This window comes from Ochotona curzoniae, unplaced genomic scaffold (assembly GCF_017591425.1).
Source record: "Ochotona curzoniae isolate NIBS_2020 unplaced genomic scaffold, NIBS_Ocur_1.0 contig_605, whole genome shotgun sequence".
NCBI classification, from domain to species: domain Eukaryota; kingdom Metazoa; phylum Chordata; class Mammalia; order Lagomorpha; family Ochotonidae; genus Ochotona; species Ochotona curzoniae.
The window spans coordinates 2,175,562-2,181,742 of NW_024466491.1; positions in this window are offsets into that span (position 1 = coordinate 2,175,562).

Sequence of the window (6,181 nt, forward strand, 5' to 3'; positions counted from 1 at the left end):
CCTCTAGCGCCGCCGCCATCTTGGGCCGGCGTGAAGCGAGCACAATGAGCCGGGGGGCGGACCGAACCACTGCCCGCGCGAGCGCGGGGGGGATTGGCCGCGAGGAGGCGGTGCGCGCCAACGGCCCCGCCCGCCGCGCCGCGCGCAACACCCCCCCGGGAGCTCCGCCCCTTGGCTTCGCCCGGCGGCGCGGGCGTACGCGAGGGTGGGGGGGACGTCAGGAGAGCACGCTTGCACGCACGCGCGTCCCGGGCTGCCCTAGCCTGCTCCCGCCGCCCGGAAGCGGGAACCCGGGGGGGGGGGGGGGGGGGGGTGTTTGAGGCGGAATCCTGCGAGCGCCGGCGGGTTCGCGAGTTCGAATCCCTCTTCCCCACAAAAATCCAGGCGCCCAGCTCCAGTCTTCAACAGAGTCGTGCACGGTTCCGCCAAGCTTGGGACAGCACCCACTGCCAAGGGAGCAGGCTGGAGGTGTCAGGGAATGGAATTCTTAAATGTGAGGTATGCATCCACAGGCTGCCTCAGGCACCTGCTCCGGCGAGTCCACGGCAGAGCGGCACAGAAAGATATTGCTCCCCACGGATCCACTGCCCTCCTCCCACAGGACTGCAACCGCTGGCCCAAGGCCACCCCAGAGGCAAGCTACAAATCCAAAAGGCGTTCACCCAACCCACCCCTCCACCCACCTGCCTCGCTCAGACTTTAGAATTAGGCAGATAGCATCCTGCCAGTCCCAAATCAGCTTGACCACAAGGGTTAATCCCTACAGAAAATAATCCAGAACCAGCCAGACTCCCGCCCCCTCAGCATTCCATCCCCCTGAGCATTCTTCCTCAAGGGCTAAGCACATTCACTTGGAAATGAGCAACCCAGTTGAGACCAGCTCCGTGTTCGTCCATCCAGTCCCACCTAAGCTGCTTCCCCCATGGACCCGCCCAGCGCCCTCCAGCCCTGATCCCAGCCCAGCCAGTCTTTAGCAAAGAGCCCTTGAAGGCAGTTCAAGCCTAGGCGTTTTCTGCCTTTTGTGATTCTGCCGTATTGGCTTGCCTGGGGGCTGTGTGAACTCCAGGCCTGATAGTCTACGTGACACCCGGCAGGACACCTGGCAGGTCACGTAGGCAGACCACTCCTCAGGAAGGAGGTATCCGGTATTTGATAAGATTCACAGCCCAATAGCTCGTCGATTTGTACTTTTTGAAAGTTGCTTGTTTCAAACCCACCAATAGAAGCCTGCTAAATCATGACTGTATAATTAATAGCCTGAAATGTATAAGAACTGGGGGGCTTGGGCTCTCTCTCTCTCCTCCTCTTCCTCTCTCTCTCTCTTAGGGCTCTCACTTCTTTTTGTCCTCCCTTCTGATCCTAGCAGCCCCAGCTGCAGCTGCCCCTCCCCCCGCCCAGCTGGGATACCTAGGTTAACCTGAATAAACCACCTCTATGCCTTAGCACTGACTTAAGACTTGATGATTATCTGGGGGTTTCAAAATCCGGCACAACACTGGCAACTCAGAACCCCTCAACGCCCTGCCCGGCTTGCTGGCAGCTCAGAGTAGAAGGCTTGAGGTGAGGGGGCAAACAGTGCCCTGGAAGGGTCAGTAGGGGCTGACACAAAGGGCCGAGAAGCTGGAGTGGCATACTGCACTGGGAAAACAAGAAAGGGATTGCAGCTTGGCGCAGGTGGGTTGGGGGACAAGCAGGGGTGTGCTCTACTCAGACCCAGCTAAAGCAGAAAGTTCTTCCAGCCACTGCTTCGCTCCCCACGTGGTAGCAACAGCCCTTGTTCCCAGCCAGGACAAAGCCAGGAGCTCCATCTTTTTCTTTTTTTTAATTTATTTTTTTAAAAGATTTATTTATATATTTAATCGCAAAGTCAGAAATAGAGAGAGGAGAGACAGAAGATGGTACAATCAAAGCGAGGACTTTAGCTGCTAGGCCACTGCACTTGGGCCCAGGAAATGTAATTCTTACAGGTTGGATAATGAGCCCCGTGTGATGGCTCAATGGCTAAGTCCTCCTGGATCCCATATGGGTGCTGGTTTGTGTCCTGGCGGCTCTATTTCTCATTCAATTCCCTGCCTGTGGTCTAGGAAAGCAGTAGAGGACAGCCCACATCATTGGAACCATGCACCTGCGTGGGAGACCCGGAAGAAGCTCCCGGATTCCAGTTTATGCTCAGTGGTTGAACTGGCTTAGCAGAGACTCCAATCAGGCCCGAGAAACTAAAACGGGCAGCCGTGGCTGGGGCACAGACAGGGTCCATAGACAGCCAGCTGTGTACATGGGAAGGCTGTGAAGCCGGTGGGGCTGGGGAAGGCACGGCGGGCAGGAGACACAACCTCCATGAGGACCCCGTGGAAGAGCTTAGAGTGGTCCCCCTCCTGGGGTCGCCCTGACTCTTCCCAGCTGTGCAGTGTGGGCCCCAGTGGGGGGAGCTGTCCCTGGTGCTGAAACGGCAAGCACTGGCCGCTCCTGGCCACCGCCCGGGCGACTGTGGCGTCCAGCTCCCATCGCCTCTGCCAAGTGGTCCTTTCCACCAGTTCCGAATGACCGCCATCCAGGACCCCCAGGGCCAAGCAGGAGCTCCAGGAGATTTCGACCACGGGAACTGCACTGGGAAATCCCTCCCAGACTTCCTCCTCCTGCTGGGACCCAGGAGCCCAGGTTCCCCGAGTGACGCCAGCTGGCTGGGCTGGCAGAGGAAACGCGGAGGGGAGGGATCAAATGTAGGAGGACGAATCCGGTTCTTCCTGAATCCACGGCAGCCTCCTCCCACAGTCAGCCGGCCGACCACGTGGGATGCTGGGAGGCTCCAGGCTCGCACGTCAGGACTTCTTTTCAGGTTTAAAAATAGATCTAATTGGGTTTTGTTTATGTGATTCATGAATCCAGGCAACCTCCCTGCAGCAAAATAGGGTAACAGTTCTTCCGATTATTTGTCATTCATTATTATCTTTTATATTTATTTAAAAGCCAAAGAGACAGAGAGAGGTCTGTTTTTCCCCCTGACTTTTTTTTTTTTTAAGATTTATTTTGGACCTGGCACAGTGACCTAGCAGGTAAAATCCTCACCTTAAACGTGCCAGGATCCCATATGGGCAGCGGTTCTAGTCCTGGAGGCCCCACTTCTCATCTAGTTCCCTGTTTGTGGCCTGGGAAAGCAGTGGAGGACGGCCCAAAGCCTTGGGACCCTGCACCTACGTGGGAAACTCAGAAGAGGCTCCTGGGTCCTGGCTTTGGATCAGCTCAGCTGCAGCCATGGTGGCCACTTGGAGAGTGAACCAGGGAATCAAAGATATTTCTCTCTCTTCTCTCTGTAATCTGCCTTTCCAATATAAATAAATAAATAAATAAACCTTGTTTACAAAATGAATTCTAGGACCCCAGCACCTGCCCTGCTTGCCCTCCTGTGCGGTCACTCGCACCATGGAAGGCAAGGAGAGCATCTTGGCGAGGCTGGAGGTGTGGGAGTGCTGTAGAACCACCCTAAAACTAGTTGCGGGGAAGTTGCCACTTAACCCCAGGGCCAGGTGTGCTCACCAGGCCTGCAGCGGAAAGCCAACCAGCTTCCGGGCAGAAGAGAACAAGCAGGCTTTGGTTGCTAAGGGCAGCACAGGGAGCCCAGGAGCACTGAAGGCAGGGGGAGTCACAGCTGCCTGTTCAGCTCCTGTCCAGTGCTCCTGCTGGCTACAGCTGGCTTCTTTCTAGCACCCTGGGGGGGGGGGGGTACCGGCAGGTGGTCCTGTTCTCCTGGAAAACAAAATAAACAAAACAGGAGGCTCTATTCTCCCAGTGTTAATCCCAGCACATCTGCAGTCCCCAGGGTAGAAATCTCCCAGAGCTCCTGGCTGGTCCTGAGGCTCCGGGATGGCGGTCATTCCGAACTGGTCGAATGGGACCACTCCCTCCATTCAGCCAGGTGCTTTCAGCAAGCAATGAATTAGCAAGCCTAAGGGCAGGACACTGGGAGGCCAGCCTGCCCGCTGTGAACTACACAAGTGACCTCGGGCAGTGGCCTTCTCACACAGGCACACGCAGACACTCCTTAAGCCCCACCAACAATGCCTGCACCCCAGAGGGCAGTTCCTGGGGCCCAGTCTTGGCTTTGTGAATGGAACATCCAGGGTGGGAAGCAGGATGAAGGTCCCTGCCGTCCCCCGGGAGACCCCGTGAGAGCTCCGAGCTCTCTGGGCTTCAGCCTGGGCCCGGCTCTGGCTGGAGTGGGGGTTCAGGGGTATGACCTAGCAGATGCTCTTAAATGGTGAATAAAATTATCTGTTTTCCCGGTCCTGGCACCCTGGCAGGTGGGCGAGCAGGTCGGGCCTTGAGGGCCCAGTTAGGGTTCCCAGAAGGGAATTGGGACTGCCATCCTAAGTGCAGAGGTCACACCCTTTGATCCCAGATTCTTCAGTCCCACTTGAGCTTCCACGCTGTCCTTCCAGCACTGGACAACCGCTGTTGCTACAGGAAGCTCGGCGAGTTGAGCCTCTGGGATGCCTGTTGCAGCTTCTGAAACAGAAATTCACCAGAACGCCCAGTGCTGTAGCCTAGTGGCTAAAGTCATCGCCTTGCATACAGGAGCATCCTATATGGACACCAGTTCTAATCCCGGCAGCCCCGCTTCCCATCCAACTCCCTGCTTGTGGCCTGGGAAAGCAGTGGAGGACAGCCCAGAGCCTTGGGACCTTGCACCTGCGTGGGAGACCCAGAAGAAGCTCCTGGCTCCTGGTTTAGGATTGGCTCAGCTCCGGCTGTTGTGGCCTCTTGGGGAGTGAACCTGCAGGTGGAAGATCTTCCTCTCTGCCTCTCCTCTTTTCTCTATATCTGACTTTCCAATAAAAAATAAATCTTTAAAGAAACACGGGAAGGATGGCTGGGGTGCGTGGGCCCCTGCACTCACTGGAATGGCTTTTGTGGTTCCAGGTTTCAGCCTGGCCCCGCCCAAGCTGCTGCTGACGGTCAGCCAGTGTCCCTCCCTGGCCAGTAGGATTATCTTTACATGAGTGGCCCACCGGCGCCCTCTGCAGGTCAGATTCGCACCTGCCCTCAGCCTGCTCATTGCTTTCACCAAAAGGCCACCATCCTTCCAGAAATGGCTATTTCGAGATCAAGGGCAGGGGATGGCTTTCCTTTCTCGGTAAAATTTGAAATGCACGGTGACAGGCTCGGTGCAATAGCCTAGCTAAAAAATCCTTGCCTCGCATGCACTGGGATCCCATATGGACACTGGTTCGTGCCCCTGATGCCCCACTTCCCCTCCAGCTCCCTGCTTGTGGCCTGGGAAAGCAGTGGAGGACGGCCCAAAGCCTTGGGACCCTGCACCCCTTCCTCTTCCGGAAGTTTCCAGAGGAAAACACGCTTGCGATGCGGCAGGTGGGATTGTGCGTCCTGTATTTTGCCCACTCAGGTCTTCACTGATCATTGTGAATTTCTGGAAACAAGTTCTCGGGGCCCATGCTGTGGCATAGCCAGTTCAGCTTGTGAATACAGCGTTAGCATCCCACAGGTTGCTGGTTTGAGTCCCGGATGCTCTAGCTCCCTGCTCATGCTCCTGGGAGTGCAGTGGAGGACGGCCCAAAGCCTTGGGACCCTGCACCCGCGTGGGAGACCCGGAAGAAGCTCCTGGCTCCTGGCTTTAGGTCAGCTCAGCTCTGGCAGATGTGGCCACTTGGAAAGTGAAACAGTGGACAGAAGATCTTGCTCTCTGTCTCTCCTCTGTATATCTGACTTTCCAATGAAAATAGAAAAATCTTTCCAAGAAAATGATTTAAAAAAAAAATTTGCATTCGCAGGTTCACTTCCCAGATGGTCGCAAGTGTCTGAGCACAAAGATTCCCGGAAGGCGGAGCCGGATTCTGCAGAAATTGGCCGGGCGAGCTCCACGTGGGCGCCCCGCCCACCAAAGGCCCCGCCCACCGAGCCCCGCCCCGCGCTGTCACCCGGCTGAGGGGCGTGACACAGCGGGTCGGCCCAGGGGGGCGTGGTTAGATCCCGGAACGAGACGGTGGACGGGGATACGCACAGCGTTGCCCAATCAGCACAAAGTTCCCAGCGGGAAGGGGCGGGGACGAGCTGCAGCGCAGCAAGCCCTTGCTGCATTTCCATTGGGCAGCTCGTCGCTGCGTCAGGGAAACGCCGGCTCCCCAAGGCCTGGGAGGCGGGGCTTCCGCGGGGCGGGCCGGCCCGG